The sequence below is a fragment of the Oncorhynchus kisutch genome, linkage group LG6, assembly GCF_002021735.2.
Source record: "Oncorhynchus kisutch isolate 150728-3 linkage group LG6, Okis_V2, whole genome shotgun sequence".
Taxonomy (NCBI): domain Eukaryota; kingdom Metazoa; phylum Chordata; class Actinopteri; order Salmoniformes; family Salmonidae; genus Oncorhynchus; species Oncorhynchus kisutch.
In genome coordinates this window covers 38,804,715-38,828,439 of record NC_034179.2, presented here as the reverse complement: position 1 = coordinate 38,828,439, position 23,725 = coordinate 38,804,715, and the positions used below count along the sequence as shown (strand labels likewise).

The following is a 23,725-nucleotide window of genomic DNA, read 5'->3' as shown; positions in this document are numbered from 1 at the left end:
ATATGGGGATGAGGTAGTTGGGTGGGCTATTTACAGATGGCTATGTACAGGTGCAATGATCTGTATGCTACTCTGACAGCTGATGCTTAAAGTTAGTGAGGGAAATATGAGTCTCCAGATTCAGTGATATTTGCAATTTGTTCCAGTCATTGGCAGCAGAGAACTGGAAGGAAAGGCAGCCAAAGAGGAGTTGGCTTTGGGGGTGACCAGTGAGATATACCTGCTGGAGCGCATGCTACGGTTGGGTGCTGCTATGGTGACCAGTGAGAATATGAAGTGAGGGACAGCCAACGAGAGCATACAGGATGCAGTGGTGGGTAGTATATGGTGCTTTGGTTACAAAACGGATGGCACTGTGATAGACTGCATCCAATTTGCTGAGTAGAGTGTGGAAGGCTATTTTGTAAACTACATTGCCGAAGTCGATGATCGGTAGGATAGTCCGTTTTACGAGGGTATGTTTGGCAGCATGAGTGAAGGATGCTATGTTGCCAAATAGGAAGCCGATTCTAGATTTAATTTTAGAATGGAGATGCTTGATGTGAGTCTGGAGAGTATACAGTCTAACCAGACACCTAGGTATTTGTAGTTGTCCACATACTCTCAGAACCGTACAGAGTAGTGATACTAGACAGGCGTGCAGGTGCGGGCAGCGATCGGTTGAAGAGCATGCATTTAGTTTTACTTGCATTTAAGAGCAGTTGGAGGCCACGGAAGGGGAGTTGTATGGCATTGAAGCTCATCTGGAGGTTAGTTAACACAGTGTCCAAAGAAGGGCCAGTAGCATACAGAATGGTGTCGTCTGCGTAGAGGTGGATCAGAGAATCCCCAGCAGCAAGAGCGACATCATTGATGTATACATAGAAAAGAGTCGGCCCGAGAATTGAACCCTGTGGCACCCCCATAGAGACTGCCAGAGGTCCGGACAACAGCCCCTCCGATTTGACCCACTGAACTCTCAGTCATTTGAGGCAGTCATTTGAGAAACAAAGGCTGTTGAGTCTGTGTTGAGTCTGTGAGTGTGTGTGTGTGTCTCACAGTCTGCATTGTTCCATGAGGTTATGTTTTATCTGGTTTTTTACTGATTGTATTGCTTGCCTGAGTTACCTGAGATGGAAGAGATTTCCATGTAGTCATTGCTTTATACAGTACTCTGCATCTCCCAGCCTCTGTTCTGGACTTGGGGACTGTGAAGAGAACCCTGATTGCGTGTCTTGTGGGTATGTGTAGGTTTTGAGCTGTGTGTTAACTGGCTGAACAGACAACTTCAACATCAATACTTCTTACAAAGACAAGCATTGATGCAATCAATCTCTCCTCCACTTTGACCCAGGAGAGATTAACCTGCATGTTATTGACATTGGCCCTCTATGTACATTTGAGGGCCAGACGTGCTTCTCTGTTCTGGGCCAGATGCAGATTTTCTAGATCCTTTTTTGCCGCACCTGACCATACAACTGTGCAATGGTCAAGATGCAACAAAACCAAAGCTTGCAGGACTTGTTTGGTTGCATGTAAGGTTAAAAAAGCAGAGCATCTATTTATCACATACAAACCTATCCCCATCTTTAATACAATATAATAAATATGTTTTGACCATGACTGTTTACAATCTAATATATCATCAAGAGGTTTAGTCTTTACCATTAATTTTGGATTGCATACAGCTGAATCTACATTTTACATTTACATTTGAGTGATTTAGCAGATGCTCTTATCCAGAGCGACTTACAGTTAGTGAATTCATCTTAAGAGCTAGGTTGGACAACCACATATCACAGGCGTAGAAAGTAGGGGTGGGTGGGCCAAGAGACCTGAGGTGGCATTGGGGGGTAGGGTTTGATCATAACCTGAAGGTAGGGAGGGGCAGTTCCTCTTGCTGTTCCGTGGGTAAGCACCATGGTCGTGTAGTGGATGCGAGCTTAGACTAGAAGCCAGTGGAGTGTGCGGAGCGGAGTGACAAGAGAACTTGGGAAGGTTGAAAACTAGGCGGGTTGTAGCATTCTGGATAAGTTGCAGGGGTTTGATGGCACAAGCGGGGAGCCCAACCAACAGCGAGTTGAGGTAGGCCGACGGGAGAGGACAAGAGTTGTCAACCATGATGGAGAGGACTTTGAGCGGGCAGGCCTTCCCTGGGAGGAAGAGCAGTTCTGTCTTGTCGAGGTTGAGCTTGAGGTGGTGGGCCAACATCCAAGTTGAGATTTCAGCCAGGCACGCAGAGATGCGTGTCGCCACCGGGGTGTCAGAAGGGGGAAAGAGAAAAGTAGTTGAGTGTCATCCGCATAGCAATGATAGGAGAGACCATGTGAGGATATGATGGAGCCAAGTGACTTGGTGTATAGAAAGAAGGTCCTAGAACTGAGCCCTGGGGGAAACCAGTAGTGAGAGTACATGGTGCAGACACAGATCCTCTCCACATCACCTGGTAGGAGCAGCCTGCCAGGTAGGATGCAATCCAAGAGTGTGCAGCGCCTGAGATGTCCAGCCCTGAGAGGGTGGAGAGGAGGATCTGATGATTCACAGTGTCGAAGGCAGCGGATAGATCTAGGAGGATGAGAACAGAGGAGAGAGAGTGTCAGCTTTGGCAGTGCGGAGAGCCTCCGTGACACAGAGAAGAGCAGTCTCAGTTGAGTGACCCGTCTTACTGGTTAGGGTCAAGAAGATCGTACCGAGAGAGATAATGAGATAGTTAATCAGAGACAGCAAGCTTAAGTGTTTTAGAAAGAAAAGAAAGAAGGGATACAGGTCTGTAGTTTTTGACGTCAGATGAGTCGAGTATTGGTTTCTTTAGTAGGGAAGCAACTCAGCCATTTTGAAGTCAGAGGGGACATTGTCAATTGTCAGGGATGAGTCGATGAGGGAAGTAAGGAATGGGATAATGTCTCCAGAGATGGTCTGGAGAAGGGAGGAGGGGAAGGGGTCGAGTGGGCAGGTTGTGGGGCGGCCGACCTCACTAGTCACCTGGAGGCGTAGGGTAGTTCTGTGTGAATGAGACTAGTGGACTCAATAGGCTGAGTGAATGAGTAGCAAAACAGATGGTCTAGGATAGGGACATTTGTTAACAGAAGACCACTTTGAGTTCTGACAACATCATACAACTTTAGATTTTAAGTGTAATGTGCCTTTTAAAAGTCTCTAAATTATTAATGATAACTCAGTGTTTCCCCCAGATTTTTTTTTAGCAGTGGTGAAATGCGAAAGTGTCGTGAAAGGGGCAGGGTTGGTAAAAACATATATATTCAGGTTTTTGCTAGCAAAATCACACTTTTCAAATAGTAAAACAAAAGGAATTCATGTGCTAACAATGCTTAAATCACACCAGGAGACAATGTTTTAGGTCTGGGAAAAATCAACAAAAAAAAAATGGTGTAGTTACCCTTTAATAAAATTGTGCATGCACCTAGAACTGCTGTTTGGTTAGCGTGTATCTGTTGCACACATAATGAGAAACGGTCATGAGAAATGGGCATTACGGTAATGAGAAGCCCTTCGCAAATTTTGCTAACAATGGCAGAAGCAATTATCAACTCATACTCTTTCTAATCTATTATACTGTAAATTGTTAAATAAATTACTTTGCTCAAACATCAAGTATTACACAGTTATGGTAATGACAATATAAAATGGGTAAATGGGGTGTACGAGAGGAATTATCAAATGTAAATTGTAGACATATTTGATCTTCTCTTCTTGGAAATGCATTATGGGTCGAAAAAAATGTATAACAAAAAAACACTGTACTTGTACAGGAACTTGAAGAAATGCTACAGTAATGAGAACCATGGCTTGGACACATGTTTTGTTTCTAAAATATGACTAGTTTGTAATGTGAATACCCAGAAATGATAACTGTCTTTGAATATGTACTGTACCACTTAAAACAATATTTAATTGGTTTAAAATAAATATGTTAGTTATTTTTATAAATTAAATGCATGTGAAGTCCTACAAAATCGCATTACAGTAAATGACATTTTGAGAAAACATTTTATTTAAAAAACACTAAAATAAGACTTAAGCCCAAAACAAGTTAAAGAGCCAGAAATCAAATATAGTGAGCCTTAATATGATAGTAAATTGTTTACGCTTTATAGAGACTATATAGCTGAATTCATCACAAACATAGTTTCAGTTGGTTTCATGAGAATCACCCACACTGACTTAAAAAAAAGTGCCCACTGGGGTTGTGTCCTCAGTCCTCTGCTGTACTCCCTGTTCACCTATGACTGCCTGGCTTTGCACGACACCAACTCCATCATCAACATTGCTGACAACACCACAGTTGTAGGCCTGATAACCAACAACAACGAGTCAGTCTATAATGGAGGTAAGTAAACTGACATTGTGCTGCCATGACAACAACCGTTCCCTCTACGTCAGCAAAACAAAGGAGTTGACTGTTCACTTCAGCAAGCAGAGGAGGGAACGCCCCGATCCACATTAACATTTGAGGGATCCACATCAATGTTATTTTCTCCCATCCAGGACATCTACTTGAAACGGTGCCTAAAGAAATCCCACAGCATCATGAAGGACCACACACACCCCAGCCATGATCTGTTCACTCCCTTACCGTCGGGCAGATGGTATCGGAGCATGAGGTCTAATAGAAACAGTCTCTGAGCCTGCTTGTATCTACAAGCCATCAGACTAACACTTGAACTGGACTGACCTCCTCCACTGAATCACCACACCTTAGCACACATGCCCTTTCCTGATGCATGTGTAAATATTGTACTATAAATGATGCCTTCCTGTATTATACTGATGCTAAAATATTTATTCAATTCTACTGAGCCATTTACTTTGTTTGTATTCCTCTCTTTTATTATTTCTTATTGTTGTTATTTCTTATTGTTGAATTGTTGAGAAGGAACATGCAAGGAAGCATTTCGTTGGAAGGTGTACCATGTGTAAACTGTACATACAACTAATAAAACTTGCAACTTAAAACGATGCTTATCTGGTGAACACAAGATCTAAACAAATGTATAATGAGCACCAATAACTTTGGGTTATTTTGGCTTTTCACAGTGCGTCATCTCATCTGGCTGCCTGGAGTCATAAAGCATAGCATTCTAACCCCATACATGCCTGTGGCCCTCATGGTCTATAGTCCTCTCCACATATAGGCTAAAAACAGACAGGGAATCCAGCCTTCTCACTCCCTGTGAACCACTAACATTACGACAAATTTCACTTAACAAACAATCTCTTTTTTCTCTCTCAACTATAGGAAGATGACTGCCAGGTAGAATTTGTCATGGTGGAAATGATTGATTTTGTATGCAATCTAATAAAGCTCACCATAAATCCATCCAACCATCTGGCCAGCTGGCTGGCTCTCTGTGTGTCTGTGAGTCTGTCAATCTCTGTCTGTCTGTATGTCTGGCTGGCTGGCTGTCTGTTTGCCTGTCTGTCTATGTGCATAGCTTCACAGAAATTAAATCAATACATGGACAATCTGATCATGTGCAGAGAAGCTCTATCACCTCCCTAAGTTTAGCAGGGATGGTTGAATTTAAGCCTGGGGCAAAGAAATGCATTTAAAGCTTCATGGAAAGCTGTAACAATACCATTGCTTTGACTCCACCTACACATGCATTAGATATTTCTAGAGCAGTGCGCCAAATTATTCAGCCTTTCCAGCTAACCACAAACGTCTTTCATTTGAAATGTAAGTGTCAGTTTTCTGAGAGGGAAAAACAAGAATACAACTTAATGACTTAATACAGCTAAAAGGGAATCAGATGTCATACGGGGAAAAGCTTGAACACTGTGACACTTTACATTGACAAATGGGCTTTGGAAAAACAAAAGTTATCTGAAGGGCTGATCACATGTAAGATCAAATCTGTGTTTATAATATAAGAGTCAAAGAGTCAAATAAATATAGCCTACACACTAAATAGAGAAACATATGCATGAGCCATACTATAGTCTATTATAGTGTATATTTATTTCTATGGGACAATCAAACAAATGGTACAGATGGTACAGCACCAATACATTGACTGACTGGATATTCTCTGACATTATCTGACATACAGTCCATTCGGAAAGTATTCAGACACCTTGACTTGTTTCCCCTCATCAATCTACACACAATAACCCATAATGACAAAGCAAAAACAGTTTTTTAGAAATGAAAAAAAAACAAACGAAACTGAAATATTGCATTTACATAAGTTTTCAGACCCTTTACTCAGTACTTTGTTGAAGCACCTTTAGCAGCGATTACAGCCTTGAGGCTTCTTTGGTATGATGCTACAACAAGCTTGGCAGATCCTGTAACTGCCGTGCAAAACAAACACTCAACTTTGGAGCCATATGTCAAAGTATTGTTGGCAAACAACATGCGCTCCATGACAGGGTCTGAATAATTTTCAAATGCACTGTAGCTGGTATAATTCGCCTAAATAAATGTAGTTCTGAGGTAGTAACCGGAGGACTGTTGGCACAAAAAAATACAGTTTTATATCTTTATGTTTGAAGCCTGAAATGTGGCAAAAGGTTGCAAAGTTCAAGGGGGCCGAATACTTTCGCAAGGCCCTGTATGTAAAGAAAAAAGTATTTAATAAGAATATTTCATTCATTCAGATCTAGGATGTGTTATTTTAGTGTTCCCTTAATTTTTTTGAGCAGTGTATTTTGCTTCTTCGTCTCATGGAGACTAGATACTTCCACTATGAGAAGGGTGATGATTATGCTTACCAAGTTGTTCAAATTACAAACTCCTCAGGTTAACACCTTACCATTGGTGAAGAACAGGACCAAAGTAACAATACCTTCACAGCAGCTGATTTAATGACATCAACCACTCTTGTCATTAAAGTAACAGTAAGTACTGTCATTAGTGTGACTCCCTCATCATTAACGTGACCTTCTTTGCTGTTACTGTTCCTGTGGTTATTGAGTTGAGCAGTAGGCTCTAGTGTACAGTAGTGTGGACCAGCAGAGAGCAGGTTTACCATGTGATAAAAGGCCTTTAACGGGCGAGAGGCGGCCCGTAAAGCCCTTCTTTACCAAGCTTTACCATTTGCTTTTAGAGCACGCCACACTATAGCCACTGCCCCTCGTAACCCCTTGGGCCCCCTCCTGCAAGTGTGCTAGCAATCAGACACAACGCTGTGCTGAGCAGGAAATCTAAAATTAAGTTTTACTACCTATAATGGAATATTTACGGGATGGTTTAATTAGCAGTCACAGGGCGAAGAAACTGCAGCTCGCCGACAAAAACAAAGATGTTGGACCTGGTTCATGGGGATGGTGAAGCTGGGGTAGAGGGGTAGGTGATGTTGGTGTGGCTAAGGCACTGGTGGACATATCGCCATGAGCGCAGACAGACTCATACTTGTGCGATGTCTCGCTCGCACTTATACACATATACTTTAACAGGCTCACACTGCACTTACACTCACACACACACACACACACGCACAAACATATACACACATACACACACGTTTTCAATTAGCCAGCCAGCCAGGCCTGTGCTGTGTCTGTGCAGGGCCAAGTGTGGGGTTTACCACCTCATTCCTTCCCCCTGGTTCAGCCAGGCCTGGCCTTTATGGCCGTCTACAGCACCATTCCTCGGCTTTTATATGGTAGCTGCATGCATTCTATTGTGTCACAGTGGCCGACTGCGACACTGCTGCGCTTCACTTCACACATAAAGTATACGCACATGTGCACATGCACACAGCTACCCTGATACACAGACAGGTATTCACACTGTACTACCCTATGGCTGTGAATCTGAAGATTCTATTGCACTTTTTCTGTGACATTGCTGTGCCTCAGTTCACTCTCTCTTGCATGCACAGTCGCACACACACACACACACACACACACACACACACACACACACACACACACACACACACACACACACACACACACACACACACACACACACACACACACACACACACACACACACATACACACACACATACACACACACAGTAATACAGTGTATGGTGGCTGTGAGGATTAGAATGCATCAGACTGCCTTTACTCTACTCTGCATTTCCAGCATTCAAAGATGTGTTGAAGACCCAGCTCCCATCACCTCAGCAGAAGAGGACACTTGAACCCATAATTGTAAGAAATACAGTTTCCATATCTCAATATTGACAAAAAAATGTTTGCAGTAAACCGGCCATTACAATATTTGCTTTGCTCTTTGTAATTGACCGTTGTCTGGCTAAGTCTGTCTATCATATTTCCCAATTGTCCATCTATACCTGAGATGGAAGAGGAAGAGAGGAAGATAAAATATAATCTGTCGGCTACTTGGGGAAATGACAGAAAGTGGGTCTCTCTTTCTCTGACACTGAACCAACAACCCTGACAAAAAAATGCATTCTCATAGACAGCCTCTATACTTGTATACACACTATCATTACTGTATTTCTACTGTATGAGGACCTTCCTGAGCCACTCTCATGTCCTCTGCACCCTCCCTTTCCCCATACATGCCACAGCTTGTGTGTGCCCAGACAGGGCTGTGGCTGAGGCGAGGACAGAGCTGGGCTAGACTGGTTGATAGATTGGGTGTTGGGGTGCAATATGACTTGTATAAATCTATACAGCCCCATAGGCAACTACGAATAAACATTGCGACACCACACCTCTCAGCAATCCCATCACATCTTTCTCACCATCACCAGTCCAACCATACATTTTTTACATTTTAGTCATTTTAGCAGATGCTCTTATCCAGAGTGACTTACAGTAAGTGGATACATTTTCACACTTTTCATACATACTTTTTCGCACTCATTCATTGTGTTGCTCAATATCGAGGCTTCTGTGGCGGCTGGGGCATAAGCAGAGGTTGAATTGTTTAAGCTGTCTGCCAGGTGCTCCGACAGTGGTGAGTTTTTCAAGTGATTTCTCCCTAATTCCACCCCTGGGCAGTACCAATGCTGTGTATAAATCCTAGATGAATGACAGGGGCGCTGTATTGAAGCCCCTGTGCAGCTATCTTGGTACTCAAACATTTTGGAAGCTATAGAAATGCATTTATTCAAGTCTTCATTCGTTTTTGACACGTTTATTCTATTACATACACATGCAATAGGAAAGTACATTTACAGCCTTATTCTAAAATGGATTAAATAGTTTTTTCCCCCTCATTCATCTAGACACCACACCCCATAATGACAAAGCAGAAACAGGCTTTTTGAAATTTTACTAACTTATGAGAAAATATAAACTGAAACGTTACATTTACATAAGTATTTAGACCTTTTACTCAGTACTTTGTTGAAGCACCTTATGCAGCAATTACAGCCTTGAGTCTTCTTGGGTATGATGCTACAAGCTTGGCCCACCTGTATTTGGGGAGTTTCTCCCATTTTTCTCTGTAGATCCTCTCAAGCTCTGTCAGGTCGGATGGGGAGTGTCGCTGCACAGCTATTTTCAGGTCTCTCCAGAGATTTTCGATCGCGTTCCGGTCAGGGCTCTGGCTGGGCCACTCAAGGACATTCTGAGACTTGTACCGAAGCCACTCTTGTGTTGTCTTGGCTGTGTGCTTAGGGTCATTGTCCTGTTGGAAGGTGAACCTTTGCCCCAGTCTGAGGTCCTGAGAGTCCTGAAGCAGGTTTTCATCAAGAATCTCTCTTGTTCTTTGCTCCGTTCATCTTTCCCTTGTTCCTGACTATTATCCCAGTCTTTGCCGCTGAAAAACACCCCCACAGCATGAAGCTGTCACCACCATGCTTCACTGTAGGGATGGTGCCAGGTTTCCTCCAGACGTGACGCTTGGCATTCAGGCCAAAGAGAAAAGTCTTGTTTCTATTTGTCTTGTTTTCTATTTCTCTGAGAGTCCTTCAGTTACCACTCCAAGTGGGCTGTCATGAGCCTTTTACTGAGGAGTGGCTTATGTCTGGCCACTATCATAAAGGCTTGATTGGTGGAGTGATGCAGAGATTGTTGTCCTTCTGGAAGGTTATCCCATCTCCACATACTCTAGGAAGAGTCTTGGTGATTCCAAATGTATTCAATTTAAGAATGATGGAGGCCACTGTGTTCTTGGGGGTCTTCAATGCCGCAGAAATGTTTTGGTACCCTTCCCCAGATCTGTGGCTCGACACAATTCTGTCTCGGAGCTCTATGGACAATTCCTCCAACCTCATGGCTTGGTTTTTGCTCTGACATGCACTGTCAACTGTGGGACCTTATATGGACAGGTGTGTCTTTCCAAATCATCTCCAATCAATTGAATTTACCACAGGTGGACTCCATTCAAGTTGTAGAAACATTTCAAGGATGATCAATGGAAACAGGATGCACCTGAGCTCAATTTCGAGTCTCATAGCAAAGGGTCTGAATACTTATGTAAATAATATAATTATGGAGTATTATGTGCAGATTGCTGAGAATAAATGAATATTTAATACATTTTAGAATAAGGCTGTAATGTAACAAAATGTGGAAAAAGTCAAGGGGTCTGAATACTTTCCGAATGTACTGTACATATATATATTTTAAAAGATGTTCTACTGTAGGTAACGTAAGCCATCTTTAGCCAGCTGTACCTGTGCCAAAACAGCAGAATTTTTATCATATAGCTTGCTGTCCAACATGTTTCCATGACTGATCAAAACATTCTTATGCTCTCTCTCATCTCTCTTCAGCAGACATATAGTGAGCAATAAGTTTGGAACATCAAATCGCAATAGAATCGCGGTTTCGAATCGCAATACGTTGTGAGAATCAGGTGATTTGTGAGAATCACAATACATATTGTATCGGCACCTAAGTATTATGATAATATTGTGAGGTCCGTGGCAATAAGCCCCCTCTCTTTCCGTTTACTGTAACCAGCATCTTCACCCACTGAGCCCCCGACTGACACCACCATCACACTAAGATGGCGCCGGAGCAGAAGGCAGACGTTTTATGTGCCCCCAACCGATTGTGTTTTTTGTTTGTTTATCTGCATTGTTTGTAACTTATTTTGTTAAAAAAAAATTACATAATGTTGCCGCTACCGTCTCTTATGACCGAAAAATAACTTCTAGACATCAGGACTGCGATTACTCACCACGGATTAGCAGAATCCTTTTTCTTCTTTCAAAAATCCCTTGGGAACATTGGCCCCGTCCCCAGTGATCTGCATGAAGAGGAGGTGGAGAAAGAGAGGCTGGAGGGCGGGCTGCCATCTGAGGAGTCGGAGGCGATCGAATAAACCCCCACTCCCCTCAATTCTGCTAGCAAACATGCAATCTTTGGACAATAAAATGGACAAGTTATTTGGAAGATTAAACTTCCAACGGGACATTAAAAACTGTAGCATCTTATGCTTTGTGGAGTCATGGCTGAACGACAACAATATCAACATACAGCTGGCTGGCTATACGATACAACAGCGGCGTCTGGTAAGACAAGGTCTATGTATTTTTTTAAACAACAGCTGGTGCACGATATCTAAGGAAGGCTCGAGCTATTGCTCACCTGAGGTAGAGTTTCTCATGATAAGCTGCAGACCACATTACCTACAGAGAGAGTTTTCACCTATACTCTTTGTAGCTGTTTACATACCACCACAGTCCGAGGCTTGCACTAAGATAGCATTGAATGAGCTGTATTCCGCGATAAGCAAGTGAGAAAACGCTCACCCAGAGGGGGCGCTCCTAGTAGCCGGGGACTTTAATGCAGGGAAACTTAAATCAGTTTTACCAAATTTCTATCAGCATGTTAAATGTGCAACCAGAGGGAAAATAACTCTGGACCACCTATACTCCACACACAGAAATGCATACAAAGCTCTCCCTTGCTCTCCATTTGGCAAATCTGACCATAATTCCATCCTCCTGATTCCTGCTTACAAGCAAAAATTAAGCAGGAAGCACAAGTGACTAGATCAATAAAAAAGTGGTCAGATGAAGCAGATGCTAAGCTACAGGACTGTTTTGCTAGCACAGACTGGAATATGTTCCCGGGATTCCTCCAATGGCATTGAGGAGTACAGCACTTCTGTCATTGGCTTAATCAATAAGTGCATTGATGACTCCGTCCCCATAGTGACCATACGTACATAACCCAACCAGAAGCCATGGATTACAGGCAGCATCCGCACTGAGCTAAAGGCTAGAGCTGCCACTTTCAAGGAGCGGAACTCTAAGCCAGAAGCTAATAAGAAATACTGCCCTCTGACAAACCATCAAACAAGCGAAGCGTCAATACAGGACTGATATCGAGTCGTACTACACCGGCTCTGACACACGTCGGATGTGGCAGGGCCTGCAAACCATTACAGACTACAAAGGGAAGCACAGCCGAGAGCTGCCCAGTGACATGAGCCGCTTCGAAGCAAATAACACTGAAACATGCATGAGAGCACCAGCTGTACCAGAAGACTGTGTGATCACGCTCTCGCCGCCCATGTGAGTAAGACCATTAGACAGGTAAACATTCACAAGGCCATAGTAGCCAGACGGATTACCAGGACATGTACTGTAAGTGTCTTCACTGAAATTTTCAACCGCTCCCTGTCCGAGTCTGTAATACCAACATATTTTAGCAGACCACCATAGTGCCTGTGCCCAAGAACACTAAGGTAACCTGCCTAAATGACTACCGCCCCGTAGCACTCATGTCTGTAGCCCTGAAGTGCTTTGAAAGGCTGGTCATGGCTCACATCAACACCATCATCCCAGAAACCTTAGACCCTCTCCAATTTGCATACCGCCCCAACAGATCCACAGATAATGCAGTCTCTATTGCACTCCACACTGTCCTTTCCCACCTGGACAAAAGGAACACCTATGTGAGAATGCTATTCATAGACTAGAGCTCAGCGTTCAACACCATAGCGCCCTCAAAGCTCATCAATAAGCTAAGGACCCTGGGACTAAACACCTCCCTCTACAACTGGATCCTGGACTTCCTGACAGGCCGCCCCCAATGGTAAGGGTAGGTAACAACACACCCGCCACGCTGATCCTCAACACAGGTGCCCCTCAGGGGTGTGTGCTCAGCCCCCTCCTTTACTCCCTGTTCACTCATGACTGCACGGCCAGGCACGACTCCAACACCATCATTAAATTTTCCGATGACACACCAGTGATAGGCCTGATCACCGACAACAATGAGACAGCCTATAGGGAGGAGGTCAGAGAGCTGGCCGTGTGGTGCCAGGACAACAACCTCTCCCTCAACGTGATCAAGACAAAGGAGATGATCATGGACTACAGGAAAAAGAGGACCGAGCACTACCCCATTCTCATCGACGGGGCTGCAGTGGAGCAGGTTGAGAGCTCCAAGTTCCTTGATGTCCACATCACCAACAAACTAACATGGTCCGAGCACACCAAGACAGTTGTGAAGCGAGCACGACAAAACCTATTCCCCCCCAGACTGAAAAGATTTGGCATGGGTCCTGAGATCCTCAAAACGTTCTACAGCTGCACCATCGAGAGCATCTTAACTGGTTGCATCACTGCCTGGTATGGCAACTGCTTGGCCTCCAACCGCAAGGCACTACAGAGGGTAGTGCGAACGGCCCAGTACATCACTGTGGCCAAGTTGCCTGCCATCCAGGACCTCTATACCAGGCGGTGTCAGAGGAAGGCCCTAAAAATTGTCAAAGACTTCAGCCACTCTAGTCATAGACTGTTCTCTCTGCTACCACACGGCAAGCGGTACCATATAGCGCCAAGTCTAGGTCCAAGAGGCTTCTAAACAGCTTCTACCCCCAAGCCATAAGACTCCTGAACATCTAGTCAAATGGTCGACCGATTATGATTTTTCAACGCCAATACCGATACCGATTATTGGATGACCCAAAAAAGCCGATACCAATTAATCTGCCAATTAAAAACAAATGTATTTGTAATAATGACAATTACAACAATACTGAATGAACACTTATTTTAACTTAATATAATACATCAATAAAAATCCATTTAGCCTCAAATAAATAATGAATTATGTTCAATTTGGTTTAAATAATGCAAAAACAAAGTGCAATATGTAAAAGTAAAAGTGCAATATGTGCCATGTAAAAAAGCTAACGTTTGAGTTCCTTGCTCAGAACATGAGAACATATGAAAGTTGGTGGTTCCTTTTAACAGGAGACTTCAATATTCCAAGGTAAGAGGTTTTAGGTTGTAGTTAATATAGTATTTATATGACTATTTCTCTCTATACCATTTGTATTTCATGTACCTTTAACTATTGGAAGTTCTTATAGGCACTATAGTATTGCAAATGTAACAGTATAACTTCCGTCCTTCTCCTCGCCCCTACCTGGGCTCGAACCAGGAACACATCGACAACAGCCAGGGGGAATAACTACTCAAAGTCTCAGAGCGAGTGACGTTTGAAACGCTTTTAGCGCGCACCCCGCTAACCAGCTAGCCATTTCACATCTGTTACACCAGCCATTAGGCTTGAAGTCGTAAACAGCGCTGTGCTTGCGAAGAGCTGCTGGCAAAACGCACAAAAGTGCTATTTGAATGAATGCTTACGAGCCTGCTGCTGCCTACCATCGCTCAGTCAGACTGCTCTATCAAATCATAGATTTAATTCTAACATAATAACACACAGAAATACGAGCCTTTGGTCATTAATATGGTCAAATCCGGAAACTATGATTTCAAAAACAAAACTTTTATTATTTCAGTGAAATACGGAACAGTTCGATATTTTATCTAATGGGTGGCATCCCTAAGTCTAAATATTCTTGTTACATTGCACAACCTTCAATGTTATGTCATAATTACATAAAATTCTGGCAAATTAGTTCGCAATGAGCCAGGCTGCCCAAACTGTTGCATATACCCTGACTCTGCGTGCAATGAATGCAAGAGAAGTGACACAATTTCACCTGGTTAATATTGCCTGCTAACCTGGATTTCTTTTAGCTAAATATGCAGGTTTCAAAATATATACTTCTGTGTATTGATTTTAAGAGAGGCATTGGTGTTTATGGTTAGGTACAGTCGTCCAACGATTGTGCTTTTTTCACAAATGCGCTTTTATTAAATCATCCCCCAGCGTTGCATCAATTATATGCAACGCAGGACACGCTAGATAAACTAGTAATATCATCAACCATGTGTAGTTATAACTAGTGATTATGATTGCTTGATTGTTTTTTATCAGATAAGTTTAATGCTAGCTAGCAACTTACCTTGGCTTCCACTGCATTCGCTTAACAGGCAGGCTCCTCGTGGAGTGCAATGAGAGGCAGGTGGTTAGAGCGTTGGACTAGTTAACTGCAAGATTGGATCCCCCGAGCTGACAAGGTCATTCTGCCCCTGACAAAGGCAGTTAACCCACCGTTCCTAGGCCGTCATTGAAAATAAGAATGTGTTCTTAACTGACTTGCCTAGTTAAATAAAGGTATATAAAAAATATATATATAATAAATACATTTAAAAAATTGGCAAAATCGGCGCCCAAAAATACAGATTTCCGATTTTTATGAAAACTTGAAATCGCCCCTAATTAATCGGCCAGATTAATCGGTCGACCTCTAACCTCAACTAGCCGGTGCCCCCACACATTGACTCTGTACTGGCACCCCCCTGTATATATTGTTATTTTTTACTGCTGCTCTTTAATTACTTGTTACTTTTATCTGTTATTCTTATCCGTATTTTTTGAAACTGCACTGTCGGTTGGGACTCGTAAGTAAGCATTTCACTGTAATGTCTACACCTGTTGTATTCGGCCCACATGACTAATAAAAATTTGATTTGATTTGATATCCATGGATGTTGAAAAGTAGTTGAAATTTGGTCAGTCCACCCTGGTCTTGATGTTAATGTCCACAGACAGACCAGACTGGAACAAATCTGAACCTATTATAGACGTATGTTTCACAAGTTTGGATAGCATAGTACAGTACACTACTTAGAGCACAGTACAGTGAGTAGAGCACATTATAGTACAGTACAATACAGTACAACACAGTACAGTACTGAGTACAGTTGGGCGATGTCAACCTTTGTCCTATCTTGACTAAGTATCCATAAAAAATGTGTGATATATAATGGTATCGCCATCTATTGATGAAATCATAAAGGGCCTGGCTGCAGTGTACGCAACTCTGCTGTCTCCAGAATTATTCAATAATTAGCATTTTTGCCTAATCTTCCTCTATTATTAGGCCTAGACTTCTATACGTTGTAGGTAGGTTGTACCCACATTCCTAATAATAGGCTATGGAATTAAGCCTCTACAGATCGTTTCTTTCATAAGCTTTGCTCAGCTGTAATTTTTGGGGGGAGTTCTTATAGAATTCTGATACCTAAGTTAGCGTCTGCACAGTTCTTCCACTAAATTTGTTTTTGTACATTTTTCGATTTAATTCTTAAAATAAGTCTGTGTGTATAGAGTTGTATGGTTTGTTAAACTTTGAAATCAAAGTTTTTTGTTTGCCATTCATTTATAGTAAAAACGTCAAACGTAATTCCGTTACCGTGGAATTACCCATAAGTAACCAATTTTGGAAATACGAGTAAATAAAAAAACTAAATCGAAGTCATATTTTTTGAACATGCACTTTGTTGAATCATTGGATCAGTTATTTCACTCAGAAACAAAGAGCCTACTGGGTAAATGTTCCGCCAAAATCTAATTCAGAAGACGTGACACATGGGCCGGAAAAGACCTGGCAACCCAATGTTAAATGTTGCCTTTGGAATGGTGATCTACATTTTTATACGATAAAGGAGTAAACCAGATGTTGCAGAAGCGATCCCCACCACATAAATCACCAAGACATAAGCTTACAAAACAGCAGTAAATGATTTAATTATGCAGAATGGTCTGGGGTGTTAGTGGCTGTGTGTGTTACGTGTATGTGTATGTGGGATAAATGGGCCTTAACTACTAGCCTTGAGAAGAAAAAGTTGATTGGAGGAAATTTTAAGACATGACATTGTGGAAATATCTTATATAGTTTATACTGGTTCAAAAGTAGTTTTAAAAAATGTATTAATGTATATATCTATACATTATTGTGTTATAAATGGCTTATAAACAGTTGATAATCTCTATAAATGTAGGTTTGGCCATAATTTATGTGCTCTCTGTCACCTGGAGCAGCAATGCAAATGGTCCAGGAACACAAGGAAAGCACAAAGGACAATGCCCAAGGACTAGTCACCATTGTGTATCTCTCTGTTACAGTATCTAGAGGACTGACTAATGTGACTGAATAATGATATAGTATCCATGTTTGATATCGCCCTGAAACGTGTTCACTGAGGATAACTGTGATGCTATCTATATGGACGTATTATCTCTATGGTTACTTGTATCTGTACAGGGTGGACTCTGAATGACTGTATTATGCAAAGGTTTTCATTGTCTTCTCAGGAATTCTGTCTTATTTACATTAGTCTGATCTCCCACACAAGCCGTTAAATGCTGTGACATCCTGTGGAGATCGGGCCTGGCAGTGTTTAGGTTATTGTAAAATTGGTATTGTTTGATTGGTCCAGTCCATGGAGGAAGGTTGTATGATCAATCCTCATTTTCTAGGCTTCTAGGCCTCTGGCCTAATAGGCATCTCTTTGTTCATGCTTTGTCTTCTAAGTTAACCTTAGGATCTACACTACCGTTCAAAAGTTTGGGGTCAATTAGAAATGTCCCTGTTTTTTAAATAAAAGCACATTTTTTGTCCATTAAAATAACTTCAAATTGATCACAAATACAGTGTAGACACTGTTAATGATGTACATGACTATTGTAGCTGGAAACGGCAGATTTTTTATGGAATATCTACATAGGCGTACAGGGGCCAATTATCAGCAACCATCACTCATGCGTTCCAATGGCACATTGTGTTAGCTAATCCAAGTTTATCATTTTAAAAGGCTAATTGATCATTAGAAAACCCTTTTGTAATTATGTTAGCACAGCTGAAAACTGTTGTACTGATTAAAGAAGCAATAAAACTTACCTTCTTTAGACTAGTTGAACATCTGGAGCATCAGCATTTGTGAGTTAAATTACAGGCTCAAACTGGCCAGAAACAAGGAACTTTCTTCTGAAACTCGTCAGTCTATTCTTGTTCTGAGAAATGAAGGCTATTCCATGAGAGAAATTGCCAGGAAACTGAAGATCTCATACAACGCTGTATACTGCTCCCTTCACAGAACAGCGCAAACTGTCTCTAACCAAAATAGAAAGTGGAGTGGGAGGCCCCGGTGCACAACTGAGCAAGAGGACAAGTGTATTAGAGTGTCTAGTTTGTCCTCAACTGACAGCTTCATTAAATACTACCCGCAAAACAACAGTCTCAACATCAACAGTGAAGAGGTGACTCCGGGATGCTGGTTTTATATATGGTTTTAGATATGGTTTTAGCTTTGCAACTCTGCCTAGAAGGCCAGCATCCCGGAGTCGCCCCTTCACTGTTGACATTGAGACTGGTGTTTTGCGGGTATAATTTAATGAAGCTGCCAGTTGAGGACTTGTGAGGCGTCTGTTTCTCAAACTAGACACTCTAATGTACTTGTCCTTTTGCTCAGTTGTGCACAGGGGGCCACCCACTCCCTTTTCTATTCTGGTTAGGGCCAGTGCTGATTCTCCAGATACTCAACTAGTCTAAAGAAGGCTAGTTTTATTGCTTCTTTAATCAGTACAACAGTTTTCAACTGTGCTAGCATAATTGAAAAGGGTTTTCTAATGATCAATTAGCCTTTTAAAATTATAAACTTGGATTAGCTAACACAACGTGCCATTGGAACACAAGAGTGATGGTTGCTGTTATTAATTAATGGGCCTCTGTACGCTTATGTAGATATTCCATAAAAAATCTGACGTTTCCAGCTACAATCGTCATTTACAACATTATCAATGTCTACACTGTATTTCTGATCAATTTGATGTTATTTTAATGGACAAAAATGTGCTTTTCTTTCAAAAACAATGACATTTCTAAGTGACCCCAAACTTTTGAACAGTAGTGTATATGCCTAGAAGTATGCTTTGTAATGCTTGTTAATGCTTGTAACTTTAGGTTTATGTCTTGTATAATGTTATCATTCATTGTATAATGTTAATTAAATAGCTGCCTTTGATATAGACATTTCTCAGACCAATTCTTGCTAGTCAGCATCAACTCATTGCCTAATGCTTGCTTGTACTGTATATTTTAATTATCTTTATGGAGTCAGATAAACATTTTAATAGGCTTAATTGCTTAGTCTCATTACGAGTCGCATGTGATGTTTTTATAATATACTGTATATACACATGTCGAACTTCACTGCCCACTATATAAATCACTGTGTAGATTTAATTATAAATAGATATAATAAATTGTGATTCTGCACTGAAAGCTAAGTTACAAAAATTATGACAGTACTGTACTGTTCTCATTATAAAAGCAGCTGATGGACTGATAACTCATTATTTAACTGATAAATGAAAGACATAGGCTATGTATATTTCCTTATGGTGGATTCTCTTCATCCTCAGATTTGAAACTTCTCTGTTTACGCTAGCCTTGTATTTTGCCACATTGCTGCTTCATGTGTGAATGCAGCTATTAGCATACCGTAAATACCATAGTATATAGACAAACAAAATAATGATAGCAAATCAAACTATACAGAAGCTTCTCATCTAAACCATAGTGCACATAATGTTGCACACTTGATTAATGCAATTATTCACAAATGTGTGGGTATTTTAAAAGCCTTTAATTCAATTTGGCTAACAGAGCAAAAATGCTGTCTTGCAGGGACATGTGGTGTGGGAGAGCCGTTGTCTTTACTGTACGACTCAGAGGGAAGTATGTGGTGTTGATGTCTCCCACACTACCTCCGGAGGTAGCATGGGAGACATCTCATAGCCCTGTCCTGTGGTCAATGACCAAAAGCACCATCTATAGTCTCATGGGTGGAATGTTATTCATATTTTTCATAATATCATAATTAATAAATAATACTTTTTAAAAATCAGATGAAAATACGGTGTTGTTTTGATATATTTCAATCTTCTGTGATGTATATAAAGTATAATGCAACCTCAAAATGGAATACATTTTAACTCTATGCCTGACATGGTACAGGTGTCTTCTTTTTTTAAGCCAATAACCATGTGTTTGAGGTGTATACTTTTGTTTCAAAGTAGATTTGTTTAAGTCTACCAAGAATCCCTCTGTGTGACCCTGATTTAGCAGTCAGTGGTGAACAAGTATTCACATTGTTGATATTATTATACAGGGAGACAATTTCAGTTGTAAGTTGTGTTAGTTTGTTGCAGTCTAGTATTGATCATAACTAGAGCTATCGTATACTAATCATTATGATTAGTAAATGAGTAAATTGGCCTTGGCTGCTCAATATTCCAGGAATATTTCAGAACAGTCAATGAAAATCCCCATAAATCTGTTGTTGCATTCAGCTTAGTTTTTAAAAATCCAAACATCATATAGGCCTAATTGTCAGATTGTTGTTATGTCCTATGAAATGTTAGACTCAAACCCCACTAGGGATAATACTAATAATAGCCCACAATTACCACATATCCACAGCAACTTTTGTCGGTATTGCTACGTAACAAATCCATAGCATACTCAATTGAAATTCAACCTTCTCATGTGAAAGGTTTTGATACAGGATGGTAGACTTTTTAAGAGAACAATAACACATTGTATTTTAAGTAATTCTAACCTATTTTGTCTACTTATTTGATCTCCTTTAGGACTTTCTTTTTTCTTAAAAATGCTTCAGAAATTGTAAACTTGTAATGTTATTATATTATAGTTTCTAATTGACCTTTGGTTTCTTTGCAATTGTTTCACTAAAAGGTCTGCCATAAATGTAGCTAGCCTACTCATCAGGGAGCGAACAAACTATCTGACCTGTCAACTGTCACTCGCGGACCATCACTTCGGGGCATAATGCATCATCATTGAACATGCTCAATGCCCTCCCTTCCTAAAATTCACTACAAACTTTTCCATTGAAAAAGTTTGATAGAAACATTATAATGTAATACACTACAATTGAGATAAAGCTGCTCGGTCCAGATCAGCTACGGTGAAACATGCACAAACCGATACATCAACTTTTAGTTGTAAAGGTTTTGATAATAACGCTTCGACTTACAGTTTGGTCGTGAAACGTTGAATCGTTTTCGGTGAAGGAAACAGAAGGTGCCACACCGAGGGAAAAAATAAAGAACGAGGTTTTAGTTTTTTGTTGTCTCAATGAACTAACTGCTGGTTCAATGCGGCCAAACGGCATCTACTACTATGATATTAGAGAATGGAGGCAAGTCATACACAACACACCACTGTGCGCACGTGAGAGAGAGAACGCGTGAGCGAGAGAGAGACAGAGAGCCAACAATAACTTTTTGTTTGTTATCTCTGAATGCTATTTATCACGACTACCTCTTTTGAAAAAAAACAGATTTTTAATCTAAATGTGTTTAGTGAGCATGCTTTTCTAGTATGTGTAAATGTATACTGCATTTGTAGTATAAAGTAGCCTATATATTAAAAGCCTATAGTTTAAAAAATTATGGCATGTGACTACTTCATTCATATCAAATAGTAAAAACTATTTTGATTCAACCGGTGAAAGTGGAATTTAATGTATTGACAGGTAGGTAGGGTGTGGATGGGAATGTGTAGGCTACAGTGAACCCCTTCAGAACCATGAAGAATGCCAGCTCTTGTGCCTAGACCACCAATGTTCTTTGGTGGAGTTGGAGACAAAGATTGGTTTGTGCTTGACCAGTTTCTGGAAAGAGCTAATTGACTTGAATGATAACATAATTGTGTCAAATTGCCAACTCTCCAGGCTTAAAGAGTTCCCCCACAGTGTAAGGTCAAGCATCAGGTCCTGGTGAGAGAGGTCTCCTTCCCTATTAAAACAATAAGGTCCATTAGAGCAGAGATGTAGTAGTTGGCTAACAGAGCAAAAATGCTGTCTTGCAGGGACATGTGGTGTGGGAGAGCCGTTGTGATAACCAACAGCAATAAGCAAGATATATTCTAAGGCCCAATGTAGGACATGACCACAAAATGATTTGTAATAATTTATGTTAATGACATTGACTTACATTTGAAATAAAATGTTAAATATGTAACTTTTTGGGTGACCGGACTAAATTCACATAAAAATGTGAGTTATAGATCTGTCATTTTCATTGAAAGCAAGTCTAAGATGCAGTAGATATGTTCTATGTGTGCTATTTGTATGCTTCCCATTCTTAAGTTTCATTTTTACATCTATTATTTTTGGTTTTGTACAACAGCTTATAATTTTGGTTATGGAAAATATATTTCACAGCAGTTTAGATGGTACAGTGTTTCTCTACATTATACTTGCTTATTTTTGTTGCATAAAATGAAATTAGGCAAACAATTAGAATTTCTGCAACCAGGAAATGGTGGAGCGATTTCTGCATAGTGCATCTTTAATGTTAAAAGTGTCAAAATGTTCATGCATATTAGCATGCAAGTTTTTTGTCTTTGAAATAACCACAATTATTGATACAAAGAATTATTTGTCAAACATTGAAAAACAGAAAAGGTCATGGTAATAATCACAAATCTTATATTACTCAAGAGCACACTTTAGTAATGATTATTTTAGTAATATCTACTTCAGCACTCTGTTTTCAAGGTTTAAGGTTCCAAAAGGAAAATACTTGTTGTGTTTTTATTTGTAAAACAATACCCTTCTGCAGAACAAACTGGCCTTTGGTGACCGTTTTGGACAGGGTGTAAAACACAGAAGTCTGTTTGTGACGGAGGGGTGTTTTCAATGAAAGCAAAGTTATTTTAGCTCCAGACATGTTTACATTTCTGTGGTTTAGTCTCTAACTTTCCCTCTTTCCCTTTTTTCCCCCTCTCTCATTTCAGAATGCTGCACCACGAGCAAAGGCTCAATCCCCTCAGCACCCAGACATTCTTTCAGTGACATAAAATGCAGAGAAGGAGGATTTTAAAAATAATATAAAGAAACACACACACATGGACCCCCAAGTCTGGGTCAGGGGAGACGCAAAAGGCACGAAGGGCCCCGTCCTCCCTTCTCCATTGTCCTCCCCCTCTTCCCCTCACCCCACCTCTGTTTGAACACCCTCAATCATTCTGATCCCTACCTTCTCCAAAACACAGAGAACAGTTATACTTATTGCTTTTTAGATGCTCTATAATCATTTGCACCATTGTCAACATGAGAGACACCAGAGGAATATAATGCTTAACTAAAGAGCACTTGCACACCGAAAAGATCCACCCACCAGTAATGTCTCGGTAGATGGATGGTTCAATTGTGAATCACATAGTATATTGTAATCTGACATTAGGGCATTACTGCACCTTTGTTAAATATAGTACTTTTAATTACTTGTGGTGCACTTGATTAAGCTTGACCGGAGTGCAAGCTAGTCAGAGGTGGAGTTTTCAAGTTTGGGACTGTTCTATTGGTTCCATTGTGCTGGCCAAGCTAAGTCAAGTGCATCAGACATATTAAAAAGCATTTTGCATACATTTGTCCCAGGCCTGCAATGCTTCCAGGTAAGGTGTGTTTGAAATACTGCTATGACCTTCCTCCCAGTATCTCTTTTCCCAGTGAGTCAGTAAACAGAATCTTGGCAGACTGCGACACGGTTTCCTTTCCTGTGACAGACAGTCAAGCAGAGGACGTTCCACTTTAGTCAAATCATGGAAACAAACATCAAACCATATGTACACAAAGAATGCAGACGTAGAAGATCATTCTTCGCT

At 40.9% G+C, this 23,725-nt stretch overlaps 1 protein-coding gene across 4 annotated transcripts in view; it reads right to left on the bottom strand.

Annotated features, from left to right (window-relative positions):
* Window positions 1–21,250, bottom strand: part of LOC109892820 (transcriptional regulator Erg) — an 87,795-nt gene extending 66,545 nt beyond the window's left edge. For 2 of the 4 annotated variants that reach the window (XM_031826708.1, XM_031826709.1), the window contains exon 1: window positions 21,090–21,250. The gene's annotated coding sequence lies outside the window, so the exon portion shown is untranslated. The remainder of the gene's footprint in view (window positions 1–21,089) is intronic. The other 2 variants (XM_020485617.2, XM_031826712.1) reach the window with 1 other exon arrangement.
* Window positions 21,251–23,725: the final 2,475 nt, after the last annotated feature.